The sequence below is a fragment of the Giraffa tippelskirchi genome, chromosome 1 (genome assembly GCF_054371585.1).
Source record: "Giraffa tippelskirchi isolate mGirTip1 chromosome 1, T2T-mGirTip1v1.2.pri, whole genome shotgun sequence".
Lineage (NCBI taxonomy): Eukaryota > Metazoa > Chordata > Mammalia > Artiodactyla > Giraffidae > Giraffa > Giraffa tippelskirchi.
The window spans coordinates 91,954,833-91,968,479 of record NC_137275.1 but is presented as its reverse complement, the minus strand read 5'-3'; the positions used below and the strand labels follow the sequence as shown (position 1 = coordinate 91,968,479).

At 40.4% G+C, this 13,647-nt stretch overlaps 1 protein-coding gene and 1 non-coding gene across 3 annotated transcripts in view; one reads left to right on the top strand and one right to left on the bottom strand.

The window, feature by feature from the left end:
• The window catches only part of DKK2 (dickkopf Wnt signaling pathway inhibitor 2), a 610,668-nt gene that overhangs the window by 113,935 nt on the left and 483,086 nt on the right, over window positions 1–13,647 (top strand). The window lies entirely within an intron of this gene.
• On the bottom strand, window positions 3,577–3,649 carry TRNAE-UUC (transfer RNA glutamic acid (anticodon UUC)). The gene has a single exon. It is a non-coding gene; the product is annotated as a tRNA-Glu (tRNA).

Sequence of the window (13,647 nt, the reverse complement as noted above, 5' to 3'; positions counted from 1 at the left end):
ATTCTACTTTATCTAGATGGAGAGATTCTAAGAGAAAAGATGTTGACCTGAGTGTGTCCACTGTAGTGGGTTGAATGGCGGCTTCCCTATCAGATAGGTCCAAGTCTAAATCCCTAGAAGCTGTGAATAAGAACTTACTTCGAATGAGGATCTTTGCAGACATAGTTAGGTTAAAGATCTCCAGATGAGGTCATCCTGCACAGTCTGAGTGGGCCCCAAGTTCAAGGGCAAGTGTGCTTCTAAGAGACAAAGACAGAAACAGCCAAAGACAGAAATACAGAAGAAAAGGCCATGCGAAGGAGGAAGCAGAAGCAGGAGTGATAGAGTCACAAGCCAACGACACTGTGGAGCCACCAGAAGCTGGAAGAAGCAAGAGAGGATCTTCCCTTAGGGCTCGCAAAGGGAGAGACTGCAGCGGCCCTGCTGACACTTTGATTTTGGGCTTCCGACCTCCAGAACTGTCAGGGAACACATTTCTGTTTTGCAAAGCCACCACGGCCCTGGTGGCTCAGATGGTAAAGAATGCCAGCAATGCAGGAGAACAGGGTTTGATCCCTGGGTCAGAAAGATCCCCTGGAGAAGGAAATGGCAACCCACTCCAATATTCTTGCCTGGGAAATCCCAAGGACAGAGGATCCTGGAGGTAATTTGTTGCGGCAGTCCTAGGAAACTAACATGTCTGCTTCCCTCCTCCCCACAAACTCATGGATTAGGTAAATCACTCCTCTTACCTTGAGAAAGGCTGAAAAAATTAATTTAAGCTTCTTTGTATAGAAACAAAGATACTCCTTCCTATAGAAGTGTGGTCTGTTTGCACTTTACCCTATACTTCAGTTTCACCCTTTAGTCACGTTATTTCACCCATGTTCTTACACTTAGTTTGTGACAAACACTATCCACTCCTTAAACCCTACCCCAAGATCTAAACTGTTGCCCACCAGGCTCCCCTGTCCACAGGATTCTTCAGGCAAGAATACTGGAGTGGGTTGCCATGCCCTTCTCCGGGGTATCTTCCCGACCCAAGGATCGAACCCGTGTCTCTTATGTCTCCTGCATTGGCAGGCAGGTTCTTTACCACTAGCGCCACCTGGGAAGCTCAAGATGCAACTCCTTCTTATATTGCTCTACATGCCATTACTGTTTATTTCCTTTATTCAACAAATATTTTAAGAACCATATCTTACAATAATAAATTGAAATATTTTTCCTGGGACACATTGTGAACAAAACAAAAATCTCTTCTGTCCAGGATTTAATTTCTAGTGAAGTCGGCGACTATATATAACAACATTAGGTAATAGAGCATGTTATAGATTAGGAAGTGTTGTGGAACACAGGAATGGAGCAGGGCAAGTAGGCTCAGAGGTACTGCGGGTGGGAGACTAGCTTCAGTATTGATTAAGGTGATCAAAGGGGGCCTTGTTGAGAAGATGACATTGGAGCAAAGAATGAAGTGCTTTGAAGGAGGTGAGGAGATAGCCACACAGATATTTTTGGGAAGAGCATTCCAAGCAGCAAGGACAACTAGAGAAAAGATCTAAAGATAGGAGCATCACTGGTATGTGTGAGACAGAGGCCAGTGTGGTGAGAGCTGAGTGAGCAAGGGACAGAGCTATAGGAGAAGAAGTAATGGTGGGTGGCATGTAGGACTCATGAGGCCATTGTAAGAAGTTGGCATTTTCTTTGCGTGAAAGGGGAAGCACTTTAGAGGGTTTTGAGCAGGGAGAAAGTATTCTGACAAATTTTAAAAGTTATTTTGGTTACAGTGTTGAGAAGAGGCCCCGGAGGTGGCAGGGGTGGGAGCAAAGATAGAAGCAGAGAGAACTGTTAAGAGGATGTTGCAGTTGAGACATCATGTTGCCTTAGACCTAGGTGGTCAGTGGAGGTGATAAGAAGTGGTCTTGTGTATTAATTTGCAGGGGTAGTCAGCCGAAATTTTGATAGATGAGATGCAGAGTATGAAAGAGTGAGAGGAATCAAGGTTAATTCCATAAATTGGCTTGACCATCTAGAAGGATGGAGATGTTTTCAATGACATAGAAAAGACTGTAGGTAGAGGGGGAGGGGTTATTATTATTTTCCAAGTGAATTTCCTCATTATAATATAATTAGCCTGAGCTAGTGGTCTCTTCAGCAGGGAAATTGAGAGTGACACATGTGGACTTCCCTGGTGGCTCAGACACTAAAGCGTCTGCCTACAATGCAGGAGACCTGGCTTCAATCCCTGGGTCGGGAAGATCTCCTGGAGAAGGAAATGGTAACCCACTCCAGTAATCTTGCCTGGAAAATCCCATGAACAGAGGGGCCTGGTAGGCTACGGTCCATGGGGTCGCAAAGAGTCGGACACGACTGAATGACTTCACTCACTCACCCATGTGGAGTTCATTCTTGTCGGACTCTAGGGTGTTCTTGGCTCACCCTGCTATGGTAATGGCAAAGAGCCAAGCTTTCTGTAGATTACTTCTTATGAGTCTGAATCTATAAAATCCTGAAGACCTGCATTATGGTCTCTTTAAATTACTGATTACTTCTTATGAGTCTGAATCTATGAAATCCTGAAGACCTGCATTATGGTCTCTTTAAATTACTGATTCCATATTTAGAATATCTTTGACTAATCTTCATTCCTTTCCTCCTTTAACATGATAGATTCTCTTTTTAGTTAATACTATCTGCCTTTCATATTTTTCTGGAGAGCATATTAATTTTATTTCAAGAATCCTCTCCTCTTATTTCCTACATTGTTGATTATCACCTTAGTGAAAGTCAGAACCTGTTTCTTTAGCCTCTCATTCACACTCTTATCCTACAATACCCTTCCAATAAATTCCCTTTCCTTAAGACAAAGTTGGTCTTCATCATTACAATGAATAACACTGGCAGGTAGATATATCTTTACTTAACAAGGGAAGGGATAGAATTTAGTTTTTAACATTAGAATTCCATGTTACAAAGATTGTTGAATGCTCATTTCAGAGAGGTAATTTATATATCTTATGCAGTTTTACATGCAACAAACCTCATGAGTTTTAACCCTATGACATCGTCAGTAAATATCAGAGTTCAATGTGATGGCCTCTGGTCAGATCCCTAGGCTGAGTTCTCTTTGCTCAGACTATTTAAGCTCAATTGGGTTCATGAGCTTGGTTGTCTCTACAAAGACAGATCTGAATTATGGAATCATAATTCAGTCATCATTGGCATATTATATTCAGTCATTTCATATTCTTCAACTTTGTCTCTGAACTGATGATTTATTCTTTTTTCTTAACTTAGATTTATTTTTAGTGCTTTCTTCAGCCCTTCAAATTGTTTAATGCAGTGAATATAGCAATACAGTGAACTCTAAGGAGAAAATGCTTCTATTTTCTTTTAAATCCTGAGTTTAATCCTGAGTCATTATTATTTATCTACTGGGTCCAATGGACCCTTATTATTAAAGGGTCATTTTTTAGGCCATTTAACAAAGAAATTATAGAGATAAGAATAAGAGGAATAGTGAAAAATAGATATATTAATTTTTTAATTTATTATTATTATTTTTTTGGCTATACCACGTGGCTTGTGGGATGTTAGTTCCCTGACCAGGGATTGAACCCAGGTCCATGGCAATGAAAGTACCAAGTCCTAACCACTGGACTGCCAAGGAATTCTCTATATTAAAAATCTTACTAATAATTTAAACAGCATTTGCATTGTAAAAGGTAATACTTTGAAACCTTTGACTTTTAATTTTATTGAATAGTGAATTGCTATCTTCTTTCCTCCATATTTACAAAACATTTTTATTTTTAGATTTATGAACACCAATTAGAATGACTGTTTCAGTGAATATTTTGGCTTATGTATTATGTATTTTCTTCCAATTATCTTTGAGTACAGAGCTGCTCTAGTGTTTTCTTCATTTATGAATCATATCAAGTAAATTTTCATGCACAAACATCCCTAAATGAGAATGCCCATCCCTTTAGAATATCAGTATGGTCTAGGTTCTTGTTGTGAGTTATTGCAAGATGAAGTTTTCCCGTTAACTGATTAATTAGCTGGTTAAGAATACCGTGTTTCCTTTTGGTCAAGCACTGTTCTAAGCATTTCAAATATATTAATTCATTTAATCATTTAATTTTCACAGCAACCATAGGCACTATCAGTATCCCATTTTATGAAAGAGGAGACTGAGATACATAGATAAGTAACTTGTCCAAGATCACACACTTAGCAAGTTGCAAAGCCCGATTCATACCCAGGCAGTCTTCTCTTAACCACTCCCCTTACTCTCTAACAAGAACAGCCTGACCATCTGCTGACAAATCTGATAAAACTCTGGAAACAGCAATATTCAAAATGCAGGGCAAGCCTTAAAGGAAGGCTGTATAGAACTTCCCAACCTGTGCATTACAAGTTTAACTGGTCTTTTTGTACATTGATTTTATCAGTCTGTTGGCAGATTCCTCTTGGCACATGAGCAGACACCTCTATTTGTCCATAAATGCTGCATTATTTTCTATGTAATATGACATGAAAATAGTTCTGGTAATACGACATGAAAATAGAATTTCTGCTTTTCTCTGTTGTTGTTGTTCAGTCACTTAGTCGTGTCTGACTCTTTACAACCCCATGGACTGCAGCATGCCAGGCTTCCCTGTCCTTCACTATCTCCCAGATTTTGCTCAAACTCATGTCTATTGAGTCAGTCATACCATCCAACCATCTGATCATCTGTTGTCCCCTTCTCCTCCTCCTTTCAATCTTTCCCAGCATCCAGGTCTTTTCCAATGAGTCGGCTCTTGCATCAGGTGGCCAAAAGCTTCAGCTTCTGCATCACTTTCCAATGAATATTCAAGGATGGTTTTCTCTGCTTATGTCAACTCTGAAGATACCATCAAAGTCCATTGGACCCAGTATTAGTTTTCAAGTTTATTTTTTGGTCACTGTATTTGTAAATATTAATATTTAATGAATTTTATTCTTCTTAAAGGCCTTGCACAGAACAAGAGAAGAGCTAACAAAAAGAGGGAGGCTAGATAAATGAGAGAGAAGAATAAAAGATCAGATTCACTATAGGAAGTGAGTGACAAGGGGGTTCAAATGGAGGCACTACTTTGGATTAATGTATTATTTGACTTCAAAATTCATATTCAACAAATATTTACTGATCACCTACTATTTACTGGGCCCTTGTCAGACTCAGAACAAAACAGTGACTGTTATAGAATGAATCCCAATCCTCATGAAGCTTAGCAAGAAATATGGACATGAAACCAGTCATTACAAGTGTGATAAATGTTATGAAAGGAGAAACATGTTTCTGGAGCTCCTTGCCTAAATCCTTTTCCCCTACTTTAAGCATCTGTGAGCCCTAGGGTGTTCTCCTGTGTCCTTTTAGGTTTTCACTCAAAACCTCTCTTAGGAATCTCACCTAAATCCAAAGTCACTCAGCCAGTATAGACTGTTTTCCGAATATACATCTTTTGCTCTCTCTCTCTCTCCCCCAAGATTTAGACTGACAGTTGCCTGTTCTAACTTTACCCACTAAGATCTGGTTGGCATTTCAGACTCAACTTGGCTGAAAATGAACTCATTTTTTCCTCAAAATGTGTTTCTCCTGACATGTCGTACCTGATGTTAATGATTGGCAATGTGCTCCACCCATTACCCAAGTGAAAAGCCTAGAAGTTTTTAAAGAACCCCCATCTTCTTCAGCTTCCATCTCTGATGACTGCATAGTTCTATCAGTTGGTTGTTTCCTCTTTCTCATTGTCTTATTTCAGGCCACCGTAACTTTTTGCCTGTATTACTGCGTTTACATTTTATGTTAAATTATACAGGCAAGTGGTAGAGTTTTTCATTTACCTATGTGTTTTTAGTTTTATTGCTTTTGATCAGAGACTCAACTTTACTCTTCCTACTTCTTGAAATTTATTGAAGGTTTCTTTGTGGTGCAATGTATAGTTAATTTTTGACAATGTCCTACTAGCGTTGAAAAATACATTCTTTGGTTTTTATAAAGTTGGATACTTGTCAATAGAGTAACAATTATGTTACCTTAGTAATTTATGTTATTTAGGTCATTCCTATTTATACTTACCCTTTTTGTCCACTTAATCCTCTATGGACAGAGAGTGACAAAATACAATTTTGACTATTAATAATTATCCTGTTCTGCTTATATCGATTGTATTTTGTACATGAATGTTGATGCTTATTGGGCATCCCAGAAGGCTCAGTAGTAAAGAATCTTCCTGCCAATGCAGGAGACGCAAGAGATGCAGGTTCTATCCTGGGATCAGGAAGATCCTCTGGAAGAGAGCATGGCAACCCACTCCAGTGTTCTTGCCTGGGGCATCCCATGGACCGAGGAGCCTGGCAAGCTACAGCCCATGGGGTCACAAAGAGTCAGACATGACTGAGTGAGCACACATGCACGTCAGTACTTATTCAGTTTCCTTGTGATTCAAGTTGTTTCAGTGATTTCTCGCTGTCTTTTTCTTCTCTTCAGCCAAAAAGCTCAGCCTCTGCACGACTGCTTACCATGCAGAATCCATCTCTTTGACTCTGCTTCACCAGTAGATCATTCCTGGGAGAGTAGTGTTTGTGTGATTTCTCCTTCCTCCCTTTTTTTGTTTTTTTTTTCTGGGTCGAGGAAAAGTCCTTCTGCCAGTCCATGCACACACCTGCCATCGTTATAAATAAGGTCTCGTTAGCGCTCCCCCTTAGGGAGTATCACCTGTTTTTGGAGGATATCGCTATGTGGCCTTGTTAGAGGTGCAGCTGCAGACATGTCTTTCCCCTGGAGTGCCCCTCATCGTCACATTCACTGCATCTGGGAGCCTTTGTCTTATACTGTGGTCAAAGTTATATACAGTTTTGTTGAGATGATGTTCGTGTTGCTATTTCTTTTTGTGGTTCAGGAGCAATTTTTGAAAGGAGAAACGAGTAGCATATTTATTAATATTTCATTATGTAAAACCCTCAAATACCACTGCTATTAGGCTGGCTTCTGAATCTGCAGACTTGTCCTTCTACCATTCAACCTCAAAATGGCTTTCAGAGTATACTTTCTCAATGAGATATCTGATAGGGCATGTTCTTGCTTAAGACCCTTCAGTGACTCTGTACCCCCTCCAAGTTACAATTCAAACTCCTTAGCATGACACAGGATGTTCTTTATGATCTGACTCTTGTCAAAAATCTTTAGCCTAATTTCCTCCCTTCACAACACACACATCATACTGAACTGTTTGCAGTTTCCCAATTTCTTTGCCTTTGTATATTCTATTTGCTTGGCCAGGAATGGAAGCTTATACTCAGACCCAGCTGAAGCATTTCATTCTTTGGTTTCTGTCTCATTGTGAGATCTCATGTACAAGCCTTGACTGTGTGCTCTGATAGCATCCATGTCCAAATGCCAGTTTACTTCATTTATTTCATTTTTATTATGTACCAGGTCTTTTTAAGTCTTGGATATAGAGTAGTGAGCAAAATAGACAAAAGTCCTGCCCTCAAATTTTATAAGATGATAATATATTGTGAGTGTTAGATTATCATTTTCTTTACTAGCATGTGAAATCCTTGAGTGCAGGTTTGCGTTTTTAATCTTTTTGTCCAAAGGTCATGGACTAAAGAGGGAGCCCAAGTTGTTTGCAATAGTCCAAATGAGAGGATATTGGTTCCTAATTCCAAAGCAAGGAAAAAGTGTGCAAATGTTTGCATTTCTGACATGTAAGCATTGAGTTTTGGTGGTGCAGGGGCTTTTATCATGATCGAGGTTTCTAGACTGGGCTACTAACTGAGGGAACATGGTAGGGCAAACAAGTTAGGAATTGAGTTTAGTTTTGAACTCTGCAGTATATTCTTAACTTTCAGCTGAAGATGAATCATGATAGTGAACATGTTGCGTTCCAAAAGGGTGCTAGACCAAATGCGATGGCAACCCACTCCAGTATTCTTGCTTGGAAAATCCCATGGAGGAAGGAGCCTGGCAGGCTGCGGTCCATGGGGTCGCGCAGAGTCGGACACGACTGAGCGACTTCACTTTCACTTTTCACTTTCATGCACTGGAGAAGGAAATGGCAACCCACTCCAGTGTTCTTGCCTGGAGAATCCCAGGGACGGGGGAGCCTGGTGGGCTGCCATCTATGGGGTCGCACAGAGTCAGACACAACTGAAGCGACTTAGCAGCAGCAGCAGCAGACCATATGCCCAAACTTCAAAGATATGTAAAAGATTCAGAAAGTGAAAGCAGAATTTTTACGAGGGAAGGATTTTTTGGGGGAAGAGCTGTAACATAAATTTCCCCTTCTTGCTCCTCTACCTAGTGTTGTAGTTGGGGATGGGAGCTACTTCTAAACTAAATATACAGCGAGAGGAGCTTCACTGGGACCACATGGAGAGCTTCTGTTAGTGCCCAGAAAATGGGGAACTTAGGGATGCGGTGATTGACATGAACTTGAGAAAGTTAGAATAGCTCATATCCACCAGCCATTTGGGCACTGCATTTCCCTCTGATGGAGGGTCGGAGGTATTCCCGGTATGGTAACATGTAACCTTTAGTAGGAAAAGGCAGCCTAGGGTGTTTTGGAAAGAAATCCTGACCAAGAGAGCAGGCTCTTGGGATAATGGCTTCCTACTAAGAGGCTGTGGAGACCGAAGCCAAGGATGTCCAGGGCAGCCATGTGAAGGACAGGCATTGCCTATGATTACAAGAGTGAAGTTTGCAAGACCTAACAGAAATGTTGGAAGAAGTCACCAAAGTACACATGAGAGAGAGTCCACTGTGAGCATCTGCCAGGTCCAAGGGGTAATGAGAAACCTTTACAGTGACAGATGTCATTGCATTTCCTATCCCTCTAGCCCCTACTGGGACATACTCTGCTGGGAAAGGACAAAAAAGGCCCTGTTTTTCTAGATCAAATGACGGATGTATAGCCGTCCCCAGGTGGGGAGAGAGGGATAGTTTCAAAGTAAGATCAAGTTTGGAGTTCTGAGTTCGATTGGTCTGAGATTCTTAATTTCTGAATCTTCATCATGTGATCTAAAAAATCTTGAGGACTTGAAGCTCCCATCAGAGGCAGGGTAAGGGCTATCACCACCCACAGAGAAGGTTTAAGGGGACAGGGGATGCCAACATAAAGCTGTGACAGGATTATACCCCAGGAATGCTGCTTGGTTAATGTACCAACTGTATGTACATTTAGGAGCCTTTTAGCTTACAGAGGGTAGTTTGAATAATAGCATGAGATTGCTAGCAATGGGTTGTTGGAAAAGGTGGTAAGGGTCTCCTTCAGAATCCTGAGGGTTACCAATATTAATAAGGAGGGTAGAGGGAGAGGAATGTAGAGTAAGCAGACATTGCCACAGAGGTGGGAAAAGCTAAAAAGAGAGTGATATTAATATCATGGAAATACAAAATCTGGAAGATACAGATTCTGAGGAGCCTGAAGTTTATTCAGTTATATATAATTGAAGCTTATTTAATTACTAATACAAATTAGGTACAAAGTAGATGTTTATTTATAAAGAGAAGTACCAAGAACATCATAATGTCTAGCAAAGAATATGACATTTTTATTAGTAAATTATTAACACCTCTAGATACCAAAGGAACATTTCATGCAAAAATAGGCTCGATAAAGGACAGAAATGGTATGGACCTAACAGAAGCAGAAGATATTAAGAAGAGGTGGCAAGAATACACAGAAGAACTGTACAAAAAAGATCCTCACGACCCAGATAATCATGATGGTGTGATCACTCACCTAGAGCCAGACATCCTGGAATGTGAAGTCAAGTGGGCCTTAGAAAGCATCACTACGAACAAAGCTAGTCGAGGTGATGGAATTCCAGTTGAGCTATTTCAGATCCTCAAAGGTGATGCTGTGAAAGTGCTGCACTCAATATGCCAGCAAATTTGGAAAACTCAACAGGGCCACGGGACTGGAAAAGGTCAGTTTTCGTTCCAATCCCAAAGAAAGGCAATGCCAAAGAATGCTCAAACTACCACACAATTGCACTCATCTCACATGCTAGTAAAGTAATGCTCAAAATTCTCCAAGCCAGGCTTCAGCAATACGTGAACCGTGAACTTCCAGATGTTCAAGCTGGTTTTAGAAAAGGCAGAGGAACCAGAGATCAAATTGCCAATATCCGCTGGATCATCGAAAAAGCAAGAGAGTTCCAGAAAAACATCTATTTCTGCTTTATTGACTATGCCAAAGCGTTTGACTGTGTGGATCACAATAAACTGTGGAAAATTCTGAAAGAGATGGGAATAGCAGACCACCTGACCTGTCTCTTGAGAAACCTGTATAGCAGGTCAGGAAGCAACAGTTAGAACTGGACATGGAACAACAGACTGGTTCCAAATAGAAAAAGGAGTCCATCAAGGCTGTATATTGTCACCCTGCTTATTTAACTTCTATGCAGAGTACATCATGAGAAACGCTGGGCTGGAGGAAACGCAAGCTGGAATCAAGATTGCTGGGAGAAAGATCAATAACCTCAGATATGCAGATGACACCACCCTTATGGCAGAAAGTGAAGAAGAACTAAAGAGCCTCTTGATGAAAGTGAAAGAGGAGAGTGAAAAAGTTCGCTTAAAGCTCAATGTTCAGAAAATTAAGATCATGGCATCTGGTCCCATCACTTCATGGGAAGTAGATGGGGAAACAGTAGAAACAGTGTCAGACTTTATTTTTTTGGGCTCCAAAATCACTGCAGATGGTGATTGCAGCCATGAAATTAAAAGACACTTACTCCTTGGAAGGAAGGTTATGGCCAACCTAGATAGCATATTTAAAAGCAGAGACATTACTTTGCCAACAAAAGTCCATCTAGTCAAGGCTATGGTTTTTCCAGTGGTCATGTGTGGATTGAGAGTTGGACGGGGAAGAAAGCTGAGCACTGCAGAATTGATGCTTTTGAACTGTGGTGTTGGAGAAGACTCTTGAGAGTCCCTTGGACTGCAAGGAGATCCAATCAATCCATCCTAAAAGACATCAGTCCTGGGTGTTCATTGGAAGGACTGATGTTGAAGCTGAAACTCCAATACTTTGGCCACCTCATGTGAAGAGGTGACACATTGGAAAAGACCCTAATGCTGGGTAGGATTGGGGGCAGGAGGAGAAGGGGACGACAGAGGATGAGATGGTTGGATGGCATCACCAACTCGATGGATGTGGGTTTGGGTGGACTCCAGGAGTTGGTGATGGACAGGGAGGCCTGGCGTGCTGCAATTCATGGGGTTGCAAAGAGTCGGACACGACTGAGCAACTGAACTGAACTGAACCCCTCTATTTTCCTTATACTTTCTTTACTGTACAATATTTGATTGCCTCCTCTCTCTAGAATGAGAAGAAAATAATTTGGTCTTCCCTTTAAGATGGTTAATAAAAGCTCAATTTTTATTTTCAATGATTTATCATTGATTTACTTTTAGAGGTGTTTATTATGAGTTTCAGTTTATTATTATTGGTAGTGGCAAATACATTTTTAGAATTATTAAATTTGGGAGAAAGTCTTTCACATGTAAAGTTTATTTCACATGTGATCATGAAGATATCAGGGCGTTTAAAGTATTCCTATGTAGCTGCTGTGGCAATTTCAAAACATGGGCACACGTTCTTTATCTCATCTCCCATTTAGAGGTAGAGTTATATGTCCCTTCCTTTTGAATTGGGGCAGGCTTTTGTATCTGTTTTATTCAGTAATGTACAGTGAAAATGAAGCTATGTCACTTCTGCCACTGGGTCAAAAAAGGTCATGCACTTCCCTGCTGGGTTACAGGAATACTTGATATTGGAGTCCTATCCCTCAGTGTTAGGAATCTGATTACAGAGAAGGCACTGTGCTCTGGGGAAACTCAAAAGACATGTGGTGAAGCAGTGTATGGGCTCTTTGGCAATCTCAGATGAGTCCTGTTTTGAAATCATCCCATCTTATGTGGTAGACATAGAATAAAGGAGCCCACAGATAATTCTAGCCCCTGCCACTTGAACCTTTCTATCTGAGCTCCCACATATAGTGGAACAGAGAGCAGACATCCTTGCTGTGCCAGTTCATGGTTCTAATCCACATTAAAAATCTGTTTTGTACTAGTAAGTTTTAAGATGATTTGTTACACAGCAATGAATAACATGAACAAATACCAATCTTAAACTGCTTGAATTAACATACATTTACCAGTTGGTTGTCAAAGTTTTCCTCATTGTAGTGGCATATTATTCTATGTTATTTTCCTTGAAATTAATTTTTCCTGTTAAATCAGCAGGAAATTGAAAAAAAATTAGTACAGATGTGATTGAACAAGGACATTTCAGGCTAGGGTAAGAACATGAGCAAAGATGTGGCCTGGCAAAGATAGGGGATGAATTTGGATAGAGTGTAGTGAACGTGTGGGATGGCAGTGGGTGATAAAACTGGAAGATTGTGTTGAGGCCTGGAAAAGATGAGGGAAAAACTATCACATTTTAGCATGTGTCTGAGAACAGACTATCAGATTCTGATGAGAAGCAGGAGGAAAACTATATTAAAGAATAAGGGACCTGAAGATGGATCACAAAAAAATTGAAAAGTAATATTCTGTTTGGTTAAGATTAACATTAGAGTCAGATAATCTTTGGTTTGAATCCTATCCCTACCATTTACTAGTCTATGAAGTCGGTATTAGTAACTAATTATACCTTAAACTGATTGCCAACCACAAAAATACATCCTTCTAAACCTAAACAAAATATGTTTCCAACTGAATTTCTCATTAGCTGGATCCCCCAAATGTCTTTGGTTATTCAAATGCCACCTAATATGAGGGGGATGTTTTGGAGGGGGAGTCAGTGTGGCTAGAGACCGTAATCTTAATTGAAGTTAAATAGCTCACTTTTTCAAGTAGGAAAACATATGATCATGTGAAAAACTTATGAGGGCTCCTCCCAGCATGCTACTCCTCTGTAGTTGGAGGACCTTGAAGCTTATGCTTTGCTATCTTTGTGATCAGTCTACTTCTGCTAATGGAGGTGTGTGTTTTTAGAATTAGATGGTTTGAGACTTATGAAGGGGGTCTAGTAGAATGAAGACTGAAAATCAGTCATTGACTTTAACAATTAAGAGTCCACTACTGAAATGTGAAAGTGGTTTCCATGAAAAGTAGTTGGGGTGTGAGCAAGGAAATAGTTTTGGTGAAGATCTAAAAGTGAAGAGTTTTGTTGGGTGAAATCCTGGAAATATGCTTCTGGACCTGGGATTTAATTTTTTTCCTGGTTGAAGTCCCAGATAAGAAATTCTCCTTAGATGGTCCCCTAAGTAGCAATAAGTTAGTAAAGCTTCTAGACTTAAAATTGTAACCAAATTTTCAGTTGTTATGATTGTATAAGTATTCATTTAAATTTTGAACAAAGGAGAGTGAACCAGCAGAGCACATCTGCAGCTAATAGGAACCAGAGTTAGTCTCATCAGAAGGGAAGCGCTTTGTCCTTCTCAGCAGCTGTTGTTATTCAGTTGCTCAGTCATGTCCGACTCTTTGAGACCCTATGGACTGCAGCACACCTTGCTTTCCTGTCCTTTGCCATCTCCTGGAGTTTACTCAAACTCATGTCCATTGAGTCAGTGATGCCATCCAACCATCTCATCCTCTGTCATCCCCTTCTCCTCCTG